The sequence below is a fragment of the Cnephaeus nilssonii genome, assembly GCF_951640355.1.
Source record: "Cnephaeus nilssonii genome assembly, chromosome: 5".
NCBI lineage: Eukaryota > Metazoa > Chordata > Mammalia > Chiroptera > Vespertilionidae > Cnephaeus > Cnephaeus nilssonii.
The window spans coordinates 10,316,228-10,328,578 of NC_137076.1; the positions used below are offsets into that span (position 1 = coordinate 10,316,228).

At 45.2% G+C, this 12,351-nt stretch overlaps 1 pseudogene across 1 annotated transcript; it reads right to left on the reverse strand.

Moving 5' to 3' along the window:
- Positions 1-8,897: 8,897 nt before the first annotated feature.
- Positions 8,898-11,073, reverse strand: LOC307100320 (26S proteasome regulatory subunit 4-like; annotated as a pseudogene). The gene is made up of 3 exons: positions 10,904-11,073; positions 9,665-10,644; positions 8,898-9,432 (listed from the first exon to the last, which is right to left on the reverse strand). The product of its transcript is annotated as a 26S proteasome regulatory subunit 4-like (transcript).
- Positions 11,074-12,351: the final 1,278 nt, after the last annotated feature.

Here is a 12,351-nt window from a genome sequence, read left to right on the forward strand (position 1 = left end):
TACATAAATTATTTAGAATTCTGCATGGGAGATTTCTCTTTTCTCCCCCATTTATAAGTCTATCCAATCATTTAATTATATCTGTATGGCCTCCTGCATATTTTATATTCTGGGTTTTAACTTAATACTACTTTATTTCTTTTATTGCTCAAATTGTTCGGACATTAGCCATGGGGATCTCTTCTAGTTGGCTCCTGTGGCCCTTTGACACCCCCCATCAATGTATTTTGGCTTTTTTCATTTTGTTTTCTTTGGAGCACTTCCTTTTCTCTGGTACTATAAGATACCAGGCTCGTCTCATGTATTTCCTCCCCCAGCCTTAGAATCAGCCATTTCTGTGAGACTGGTTCCTTTTATTAGACAGTGGTGTTAGAAACTAAGATGTGAGCACTAGGAGTGCTTGTTGTTCCTTTTAGGCCATCAATCCTTTTTAATTGCCCACAACACACCCAGTACAGGTGTTCAGCCCTGTGGATACAATAGTGACCATGCCAGTTGTGGTATCTGCGCCCATGGAAGTTACAGCTTGTGGGGACCAGTTTAAGAGGGCAGCTCCACACTGACTAGCCCTTTTCAAAAAGTGTATGCTGGTCCTCCTGTGGTAGGCAGAATAGCAGTACCCCAAAGATGTCCATGTCCCAATCTCTAGGAACCTGTGATTATGTTACCTTACTTAGCAAAAGGACTTTGCAGATCAGATTACATTAAGTATCGAGATGGGGAGATTATCCTGGATTACCTGCATGAGGCCAGTGTTATCACGAGGGCTTTTATAAGACAAAGGCAGGAAGGTCAGAGTCAGAGAAGATGTGACAATGGAAGCAGAGGTCAGTGATGCCATTGCTGGGTTGACGATGGAGGAAAGGGCCACCAGCCACAGATGGCAGGCAGTGTCCAGAAGCTTGAAAAGGCAAGGAAACATTCTCTCCTAGAACCTCCAGAAGGACTGTAGTCCTGCTGACACCTTGACTTTAGTCTAGTAAGACCAGTTTCTGACTTTTGACCCTCTGATATGGTGGAAAGCCATGATATCTGAACCATTTATGGGGCTTCATATGTGGGTGGGGTTTATTTTGTGGACATAAGAAATGGGTTTAAATTAAGGTGACCAGATTTTAACATTGGTAAAGCGGGACACCATTGACCGGGGGGAGGGGGGGTGCTTTTTTTAAAAAAAATATATTTTATTGATTTTTTACAGAGAGGAAGAGAGAGGGATAGAGAGTTAGAAACATCAATGAGAGAAACATCGATCAGCTGCCTCTTGCACACCCCCTACTGGGGATGTGCCCGCAACCAAGGTACATGTCCGTGACTGGAATCGAACCTGGGACCCTTCAGTCCGCAGGTCGACGCTCTATCCACTGAGCCAAACTGGTTTCGGCCCGGGGGGGGGGGTGTTCTTGATTAAAAATTTGGTCTATATTGTAATCGCTTTTGGTTTTTTTAATAAAAGGAAATTCACTTCTTAGATCATCGTTGAATTTGCATCCTCTTTTCTTACTCATTATGTTAAAAATCTAAAAAAAATAATTTAAAATTATATTATAAATTATTATATACATATTGCTTAAAAACACAGTAAGTAGGTACATAATTACATGAACATATTTTATTGTTAGTTTATAAATTAAATTAATTTGATTGTTATAAAGTAACTATATTTTAAAAATTATTTTAATCCTATATTTCTTTCTAAATGATAACAATACTAACTTGTATTATTTTTCCTCTGAATTTGCCGTAACGTAAGTCGTAAGTGTCACTTTTAAGGCCGGCGCTAGACTTTTTGCCGCCACTATAAAATATAAATAATACGAGTACTGTCTGCTAAATTGAAGAAAATTTATGTATTATGAAATAAATAAATAAATTACTTACCTAAATTATCTGAATAGCTGATTTGTAATGACATCACTTGTTTAACTAGCTTACTAGCACGCAGTACGATGTGTACCGTCTGAGAGACAGTTACAAAATGTTTTCGTCGTTGCCAATCCCCAAAAATGCCATTGTTCATTAAGTCCAAACAATGGTGGTCGAATTCTAACAACTGATCAACAATGCGAACTTTGATAAGCAGTTCTCGATAATCAGTTCTCAACAATTATTTGTTATTATTAAAGTTTAACATTATAAAATTGACAAAAATAATATAAAACTCATATCCTGGCTAAATAGCCACATGGCCGCCGAAAACCGTATATTCCCTTCCCGTTCTCCCGCCGTTCCCTAGCTTGTCGTGCATTCTTTCCAAAAATCGGGACTTTTTTAAAACGCCGCGGGACGCGGGACAAATTGTTAAAAATCGGGACTGTCCCGCCAAAAGCGGGACCTCTGGTCACCTTAGTTTAAATCCCTAACAGAACTGAGACATCAAAGTGGAACCCTCATTCTGAGAATAGAAGCTGGGCAGGCCCAAACAAGCCAAAAGAATCTTCTGGCACTCGAAATTTTGGGGGACCCTACTTCAGTCTGATTCCACCTCAAGTGCCAAGTATGTCAGTCATATAGAAAACCAGGAAACTTTATTTTTTCTTACGCAGCTGACTTTCTTTTCAGGTTAGCAACAGTTTAGAATTCATGCCCCTGATTAGGTCAGAATTGGAGCTATAAAAATAGTGGCTCCTTCAGGGCAGGGGTCACGTATGGTTCCTATTTCTGACCCAGAAAGCCTGGCCCTGGAGGGGCACAGCAGTGCAAGGCCGCCTTCAGGAACTGCTGTGCTAATAACGTTCCTGAACCTCTGCGAAGTTTTGCTTGTTTGCAAAAGGCATGTGGCACTACCGCCTTGGGAACATGAGTAAAGCGGGCACTGAGCAGAACATCTAACACATCAGGACTACCGTTGTATCAATAGGCCCATAAAGAAAGTTCTCTGGTTAATGCCCCGGAGAGCAGGGAGAGCTCTGTTTCTTGTCTTAGAATCACGGCTTCCTGAACACCACCTCGTGAGATAACATGGAGCACTGGCCTGAACGAGTTTAGCAAGTTTCCTTTTCCAGAATTATCCTCCTGGATCTGACCCATTACCCTTTGATTCCGATATCTTTCTGGCTAGGACAGCAGTGGGCATTTTATCTCCCATAGGGTCAAAGATTAGAAGAGGCTTCACAGCTCTGATTCCCAGGGTCACCGAGTGACCTGGTTGCTCCTGTTGTCCCAGAGCAATATGGGTGGTGACCACTTTCCCTTCCAGGTGTTGTCTGTCACTTTGTCACCCTCCTCATTCCTACCAGTGACTCATAGTAGCTAGTATCACTTTTTTTTTTAAAGATTTGTTTTTTTATCCAACTGTTCTTTTTCATGCCATACACATTCTCTTTTCTGCTTTATCTCTAAATATTTTACATGTATTTGTTGGGCTTTTTGCAATACTTAAAAATTTTTTAAAAGCAGAAATTCAGCCCTAACTGGTTGCCCAGTGGTTAGAGTGTCAGCCTGTGGACTGAAGGGTCTTGGGTTCAATTCCTGGTCAAGGGCACGTACCTGGGCTGCAGGTTCACTCTCCAACACCAGTCGGGGCATGTGCCAGAGGCAACATTGACGTCTTTCTCACATCAATGTTTCTCTCTCTCCTCACCCCTCCTTTCCACTCTCTCTGAAAAGCAAAGGAAAAAATGTTCTCAGGTGAGGATTAACTAACAACAACAAAAAAATTTAAAGCAGAAATTCAGTGGTTTCTAGTACATTTAGTATCATTCCAGTATCATTCCAGAACATTCTCATCACCCCTAAAATAAACCCCGTGCCCATAAGTAGTCACCTGCTTGCCCCTGGGAATTGCGAATCTTTCTGACTCCATGGATATGCTTCTTCTGATTACTTTATATAAGTGGGATCATACAATATGTGGCCCTTTGTTTCTGGCTTCTTTCACTGAGTATAGCTGATCACTGTCCCCCCCCCCCCCAATTTTTTCTTTATAAATGAGATAGAGGCTTCATGCTTATTGAAGGCAGGTGGTCAATTTGCTGTGACAATTCTCCATCCTTGCACCTGGTCCAGCATCCCATGGGAAACAGGCCAGAGACCCACAGATTTGCCAGCTCTCCCTGTGAGGTGCCTCTCACTTGCCCCCCATGTGCTAGGACAGGAGCACCGAGGATGGGTGTTCCCATTCCCAGCTTCTGCCTGATCCTGGCAACTCCCATAACTCCCTGTGTATTACAAAACCCTCACATCTCCCAGCCTCCCAGACCGAAGATCCAAAATCACACTCAGCAGCATTACTCAGAGCCTCCAGGCATACTAAACTCTGGTCATGTTCCGTGAGTGTCCTGAGATGAACAGGTCAGGTGTTATCAGTCTACTAAAAGCTCACACAAATTGATGAGAACCAAAGGGGCAAAGATCAGAAATAGACACTTCACAGGATGGGGAAGAGAGTCCACAAACATCAGTGTCTGCACAGAGTTGTAACAGTGGGGCCATGGGCAGGGGCTGGTCAAGGTGAAGATTATTGTAGTGCTGCCAGGACCCCAACATCAGCTTTCCTCAGGGGTGGTGGTCATGTTAATCTGAAAGACCCTATGGAAGATACTTGCCAGCATATGAGAGGGCTCATAGTCTGACCTTGTGGTTATACCACTGAAAATTATCCTGCACCACCCAGGGAAGGTCTATCCAAAGTAAGACATTTCTTACAGTTTTTAATGAGGTACCCTTGGGTTGGCAACAGTCTAAACACCCAGCGATGAAGCTGGCTTGGTGAATTGTTCATGCATTAAAAATGACAGTAGGAGGCCCCCAACCACATACAGTAAGAGTAGCTCCCTAGGCTGAGCTCTGGGGATGCAGTTTAATCTTCATGATGAGCCTGTGAGTTGGGTTCTATTAGCCTCATTTTATAGAAGCATCAAGTGGGCCCAAGGTCACACACTCCTGGAAGAGGAGCAGAAGGGGGCCAAGGGCCAGGATCAATGGAGCTCAGAACTCATGCATGGAACCTTGATGCTAAAGTTCTCATGATTTAAGAGATAAGTGCAGGTACAGAGTTGTACCTATCCTCTGAGGGTCTTCCACCTTTGGCTGGATGGGTGTGGAGGGTGTGGGGGGGACAGAGAAATTGAAGAGATGGGCCAGCCAGCACTGAGGGAGGCCCAGCCCCAGGGCCAATGGGCAGGAGAAAGGACTAAGCAGGATTCTGATAAGAGGTGGTGGGGGCCTGGGAGAGAAGAGTGGTTGGTGGGAGAGGGAGGGGGGTTTACATGGACCACTCGGAAGGAAGGCACAGCCAGGTGGGAGTCTTTTGTCTGTGGTGGCATCTGTGGGTGTTACTTCCACTCCCCCACCTAACCATGGCCCAGTGGCTTAAGATGCTTGAGTTTGAGGCAAGGGGATGCCTCAGTAGTGCAGATAAAGTGATGGCTTCAGATCCACATGGGGGAGAGAAAATACGAAGGCTGTGGAGAAAGGTTTGCCTTCATCTTTGTACCTTCCCACTTCCAGATGTGCTGCCGTCTTACTCAGTTGTATCCTGGGTGTATGAATTCACTAGGGCTGCCGTAGCAAAACATAGACTGGGTGGCTTATGGACAACAGAAATTTAGTTGGAGGTGAGAAGTCCAAGATCAAGATGTTGGCGGGTTGGTTCCTTCTGTGGCCTCCTTCCTTGGCATGTAATGGCCATCTTTTCTGTGTCCTCACATGATCTTCCCTGTGTCTGTGTCCTAATTTCCCCTTTTTATAAGAACACCGGTCAGGTTGGATCAGGGCCCACCCTAATGACCTAATTTTAAGTTGACTACCTCTTAAAGGCCCAATTTCTAAATACAGTCATGTTCTGAGGTCCTGGAGTTTAGGACTTCAACATACAAATTTAGGGAGGACACAGTGCAGCCCATACATAACACGGGGGGAACATGTGATTCCGCTACAGCCCCCTGGGTGTCAGCAGGGGTGGGTAGAGGAGCTCAGGTGACCCTGGTCACCTGAGGGTACTGCCTGGTCTTCCACAGGTCAAGGAGCCAGGATTCTGAGGTTTGGACACCCCGTTCTCTGGCAGCTAGGGCTGACATTGGACCCCAACAGGAGGACAGTACCATACACCAAGGGCTTGGACTTAGTGAGGGGCTACATGGAAATGCACAGAGGCTGGCCAGGCAGCTACACCAGCACAGGGGCAGTGAGGGAGAAACTCAGGAGCCTGGAGTAGTGGGGATAGGCCATCTCCCCAGACCAGCCCTCCCACTCCCAGGAGCAGGGTTTTTCCTGGGCTTACGCCCAGGGAAGTCCCAGTGGACACATGCTCACCTTCCTCCTCCCCTCTGAGTTGTTGTATCAGGGCTTTCCCTACCCATATCCCTGCTGCCCTCTTTCCGTCCCTTACCCCCATCCCTTCCTCCAGAAATGTAGCTGTTCTGCTCCCACTGAGAGATGAGGCACACCCAATACAGGGCCTGGTTCTTGGTTAAGCAGTCAGCCAGCATGAGCCCTGCTTTCCCCAATCGCAGAGAGTTCCTAGAGGGGACAGCTGGGTCCTGTCCATCTTTGCATCCCCAGCCTATAGGCGTCAATAGTTTGCTGACCAAGTGGACAAGCAGCAGAACCTTCTTGCAGGGACCAACAGCAGTAAGACACTAGCCGGGATTTATCACATCCTGGCAGAGCCTACCCTGTTCCCCCCTACACACACTGGGTCAGGCCACCCAGGCTAGGGTACCTTCCATTGTGGGTGAGGTGGGCACCCCACTCCTGCCCTGGCCCAAGGAGAACATGTCTAACTCCAGAGACACCACTGACAGGAGCACTGTGGGAATGAGCTGAAAGGGAATGCCCCAACCCAATCACGTCCTCCTGCTGTCAGGGGCCCTGTCACCTGCTGCCCAATGGATTTGAGTTCGCCAAATTTATTCCCCACCCAGTGAATGGCACAGTCTCAACAGGTGTCAGCATACCATCTGCCTCACTCACCTGCCCAGTGCAGGGACCCAGAGGTCAGAGCAGGTCAGACCCAGAGCAGGGGTGGTGGGGAGGAAACACTGTTCTTAGATCCATCTTCATGGAGCCCATGTCAGGCCCAGCCTTCACACTCCAGAGGTAGGAGCTATCAACCTCCACAAAGGCAGGCCAAGGGTCACTAGAAACAGCTTTTGCCAAGAAAGGCAGGATGGGGGCAGAAAGGCTAAAGGTTACTGAGCAGAAACCCTCCATGAAGAAGTGGGGAAGTCCCTCTGGATCTGGAGAGACAGCCAGAAAGTGACTAAGCAGGACTTCTCACTCTCAATGCCACTGACCTTTGGGCAGGAGGATTCTTTGTGGTGAGGACAATATTATGCATTGTAGGTTATTTAGCAGCATCTCTGGCCACCCCTCCCCAGCTATGACAGCCAAATACATGTTCACACTTTGCCAGGTGTCCCCTGGGGGCGAAAGTGACCCATGGGAGAACCCCCACTTTGCAGAACCGAGCCTGGAAAGAGCAGGCTCTCCCTTGTGCTGTCCTTGTGCTGAGGTTAATAGCCTTCAGGTCACATCCATTCAGGTATTCATTTTCTGTCCCCTAACCCAGTGGTCGGCAAACTGCGGCTCACAAGCCGCAGTTTGCCGACCACTGCCCTAACCCAAAGCCCCACCTGCCATCTTCCAGAACCAAGCCCACACATTGCTTCTCCCAAAGGGTGGTCCATGGGTCCCATATTAGGAATGTGGCCCCATTGATGCTGTGGCAGGCTGAATAATGCATGTCCCCCGACACAAGATGTCCATGTCTGATCCCCAGAACTTGGGAATATGACCTTGCAGGTGTGGTTAAATTAAGGCAGTGGAGATGGGGAGATTTTCCTGGATTATCTAGGTGGGTTCAGGGTCTTTATGAGATGGAGGCAGGAGGGTTCAGGTTAGAGGAGATGTGAGGATGGAAGCAGAATCAGAGAAAGAAGTTAGAAGATGTTACACTTCTGACTTTGAAGATGGAGAAAAAGGCTGTGAGCCAAGGCATGCTGATGGCCTCTAGAAGCCGGAAAAAGCATGGACATGGATTGCCCCTTAGAGCCTCCAGAAGGAAGATAGCACTGCCAGTGCCTCAATTATAGGACTTCTGCCCTCCGGGACTGTAAGATAATAAGTTTGTGATGTTTTAAGCTACTAAAGTTGTGGTAATTTGTTACAGCAAATGCAGGGAATTCATACAGGCTCTGAAACTCCGAGTCAGGGAGAGCTGCTGGGTGGTCAGGATGGCATTTGCCTCTCTTGGCATGAGCTATGGTGCACAGTGGTGCTGTCTGTCTCCCACTAGGTGGGGAGAACTCAATGTACAAAAAAGGTTGGGGGCCGGACTTGAGTGGACCCAGACTTCCTAGGCTTAGAAAGAGAAGCAATTTTTTAAAGTTATGCTTATAAAGACCAAAAAGCCCCAATTGTTGCTTCACATAGATGACTTTGAAGCTTCCCACATTCAACACGCCCTGGGCCAATTACCCCTCTCCCCCAAGAGAAGATATCTTTGATTTTTATAGCCAACGTTAAAGGGAAAATGAGTTTTTTTGTTGCAGAAATTCACTGTCAAATGGACACAATATATGAAGCATCTCCAAACCTTTCACTGGTAGCTAAAATACCAAAGGAGGTTTCGTATGGTCCCTGCCTGATCCCAGCGAAAGGGATCAGGAACAGAACCTTGACAAAATGTCCTTGTCTCACAAATGATGAAAAGTGTGTGTGTAGGGGGAACAGGGCACAAAGGGGCTGTGTCTCTGAAGCAGTGGAGGAGAGAGCCTAATGGAAGGAATGGCTAGGGAGACTGAGGGTGACGGGCAGCTATTAGGTTTCAATCTGGAGCCAGTGCAGGAGTTCAGGAGTGGGAGGTGACAGGGAAAGAGGAGACGGGGAGTAAGGCAAGAAGGGATCAGAGATGCTGGGTTTCTTGGGGTAGGGGAGACTTGAGAGCTGTTCTTGGCATTTATCCATTGCCAAAAGGGGTGGCTGTTAAAACAGGGAAAAGAGATACATGGTGAGAGAAGAGTGCTGATAAGCATATTAATCATGTTTGTGTCTTTGTATTTTTTATTTTTTTTTAGAAAGAGCACACTTTAATGGGAAGAGAGCACTGCATGATGGGCATTCTACACATCATGCTGAGAAAGGCACATAGTATACAGGACATTTTGCTAATGCTCAACAGTAATGTAGCTTCCTCTGGGCAACTTCCCCAACCTTATTCTCCAACCTCCAAGGGGTCAAAGCACTCCCAACCGTTTCCTTGAAGGCAACTGCGGTTTGTTAGAGATATAGCCCCTCAGGGATGCCTTCTTGTTTTTTATACAGAACATTTTCTTTAGATTTTTTTGAAGTCTTCATTTGTTACTTTTATTCTATGTCTTTCAAGGCCATCAACCAGCTTTTGTACAGATTGCCTTGATGTCAGCACCAGAGAAGTTATCTTTAGCCATGATCAAGTTGTCCAGTGTTACGTCACCAGCCAGCATCATTCTGCCTGTCCAAATCTAAAAGATGCACTTCTTTTTTTAAAATAAAATATTTTAATTGATTTTTTACAGAAAGGAAGGGAGAGGGATAGAGAGTTAGAAACATTGATGAGAGAAACACCCATCAGCTTCCTCCTGCACACCTCCTACTGGGGATATGCCCACAACCAAGGTACATGCCCTTGACCGGAATCGAACCTGGGACCTTTCAGTCCGCAGGCAAACGCTCTATCAACTGAGCCAAATGGGTTAGGGCAAAGATGCGCTTATTGTTCTTTCAACTGGGCAGGGGAACTCGATCTTCCTGTCAACATGGCCAGGTCTGATAAGTGCTGGATCAAAAGTTTCTATTTGGTTTATGGCCATGAAAACTTTTACATCTCCCCTTAAATCAAGTCCACCCAACTCTCCAACAGTTCCAACTATTCCAACACTGTACGCTGAATTTTTCTCTCACCACTAGAATTTGAGTCATAGCTTTTTGTCCCAATGGCATCAATTTCATCAATAAACACGGTGGATGATGCATTCAGCAGCTCGAAACAATTTCGAAATGAGTTTAGGCCCATTGCCTACGTACTTCTGAATAAGTTCAGAGCCAACCACACTCAAGAAAGTGGCTGAGATTTGGTTTGCTACTGCTTTGGCTAATAAGGTTTTGCCCGTGCCAGGTGGACCATAGAGAATGACCCCCGAAGGGGGCTTTAAACCCAAGTCTTCATAATATTCAGGGTGAGTGAAAGGAAACTCCAGATTTCTTAATTTCCTGGATTTGGTTGTCCAACCAAATGTCATCATAAGGGCCTTTTCCACCTTCACCACTAACCAAGGGATCTGTGTGATCCATCAGCACCCCTATCATGGCAGGCACTGGTGGTTAAACAGGACAGAGCAGCCCGGTTTCAGCAGATCCTTGTCTACAAATGGAAGAATGTTAACGTAGTGTTCTGAGCCCACAGATGTAGACAGTATTGTGTGATTGTCATCAATGATTTCTTCTAAGGTTCCAACTGACATTGGGGTCCCCCTCAGATCACCTATCTTTGCTCTTTCCTCCTCTTGCTTTTCTTCTAAATACTTCCTTTGTTCTTGATTTCTAATGAATTCTTCCTCCATGAGAAGATAGTGTTTAATTCTACTGAAATAATTTTAACCAGCACTGAATGTGCGGTATCACCAGTGGCAGTTTGCTGGCAGCATCTGGTCCCTTTGTTTCCTTCTTTTACCCTACTAGTTGGTACGGGAGGTTATTATTTTTTTAATCTTCACTGAAATATATGCTTATTGATTTTAGAGAGAGGGGAAAGGAGAGAGAGAGAGACAGAGAGAGAGAGACAGAAACATCAATGTGAGAGAGGACATCAATTGGTTGATTTCCATATGTGCCCCAACTGGGGATCAAATCTACAACTTTTTGGTATACAGGACAATGCTCCAACCAACTGAGCCACACCAGCCAGGGAAGGAGGTTCATGTTTGTTTTTCTTGTCCTGTCATCTTTCTTGCTACCTCGAAGACCATGACCATCACTCTGACGTTGGTCCATCTTGACTCAGCTGCTCAATCATGTTTTTTCTTTTCTTTTTTTTTTTTTGGGGGGGGGATTCAGTCTTTTTTTTTCTTAATAAATCTTTATTGTTCAGATTATTACATATGTTCCTCCTTTTCCCCCCATAGCTCCCCTCCACCTGATTCCCCACCCCACCCTATGCCCTTACCCCCCGCCACTGCCTTCATCCATAGGTGTAAGATTTTTGTCCAATCTCTTCCCGAACCCCTCACACCCCCTTCCACCTGAGAATTGTCAGTCCACTCCCTTTCTATGCCCCTGATTCTATTATATTCACCAGTTTATTCTGTTCATCAGATTTTTTATTCACTTGATTTTTAGATTCACTTGTTGATAGACATGTATTTGTTGTTCATAATTTTTATCTTTACCTTTTTCTTCTTCTTCCTCTTCTTAAAGAATACCTTTCAGCATTTCATATAATACTGGTTTGGTGTTGATGAACTCCTTTAGTTTTTTCTTGTCTGTGAAGCTCTTTATCTGACCTTCAATTCTAAATGATAGCTTTGCTGGGTAGAGTAATCTTGGTTGTAGGTTCTTGCTGTTCATCACTTTGAATATTTCTTGCCACTCCCTTCTGGCCTGCATAGTTTCTGTTGAGAAATCAGCTGACAGTCGTATGGGTACTCCCTTGTAGGTAAATAACTGTTTTTCTCTTGCTGCTTTCAAGATTCTCTCTTTGTCTTTTGCTCTTGGCATTTTAATTAGGTTGTGTCTTGGTGTGGTCCTCTTTGGATTCCTTTTGTTTGGGGTTCTGTGCGCTTCCTGGACTTGTAAGTCTATTTCTTTCACCAGGTAGGGAAAGTTTTCTGTCATTATTTCTTCTAATAGGTTTTCAATATTTTGCTCTCTCTCTTCTTCTGGCACCCCAATAATTCGGATGTTGGTATGCTTAAAGTTGTCCCATAGGCTCCTTATACTATCTTCATATTTTTTTTATTCTTTTTTCTTTTTCTTTTTCTGGTTGGGTGTTTTTGTTTCCTCATGTTTCAAATCTTTGGTTTGATTCTTGGCGTCATTTGATCTACTGTTGAATTTCTGTATATTCTTTATTTCAGACAGTGTATGCTTAATTTCTGACTGGTCCTTTTCCATTTTTTTTGGCATTCTCATTAAGATCTTTAAAGGTCTCACTAAGCTCCTCAGAGGTTTTTAGAAGATTGTTGAATAACCTTGTAAATGTGGTTTTGAACTCTATGTCCAGTCTTCTGCTTTCTTCCATTTCTTTCAGTTGTGATCTGCCTCTTTGTCTCTGCATTTTAGCTGCTTCTCTGAGTTGATGGAGTGGCTTTGTGTGCAAGGTGTCCTTTGGGCCCAGTGGCTCAGCCTCCCCAGTTACCTGAGGTGGACACT